A 269-nucleotide genomic window follows, 5' to 3' on the forward strand; every position below is an offset into this window, starting at 1 on the left:
TTAATTAGTCTTCTTAACCAAGATAATTCAGTAATCTAAAATTCAGTTGGATTAGAGTTTTTTTTTAATAGTATAATTAATTTATAATAAAGCATTAGATACATGTTAAGGTTGTCAATCACCAGTTGAAACAATAACAAATCGAATTCCCCTCCCGTTTCGGGTAAAAAAAAAAGGGGGTAAGAGATGGGACTGGAGAAATGTACCCGCTCATTTTCATAGACAGAACTACGGATTTACAAGGACTGACCGTCCATGATATCAACACG

Source organism: Oncorhynchus clarkii, unplaced genomic scaffold (assembly GCF_045791955.1).
Source record: "Oncorhynchus clarkii lewisi isolate Uvic-CL-2024 unplaced genomic scaffold, UVic_Ocla_1.0 unplaced_contig_11374_pilon_pilon, whole genome shotgun sequence".
Classification (NCBI taxonomy): Eukaryota; Metazoa; Chordata; class Actinopteri; order Salmoniformes; family Salmonidae; genus Oncorhynchus; species Oncorhynchus clarkii.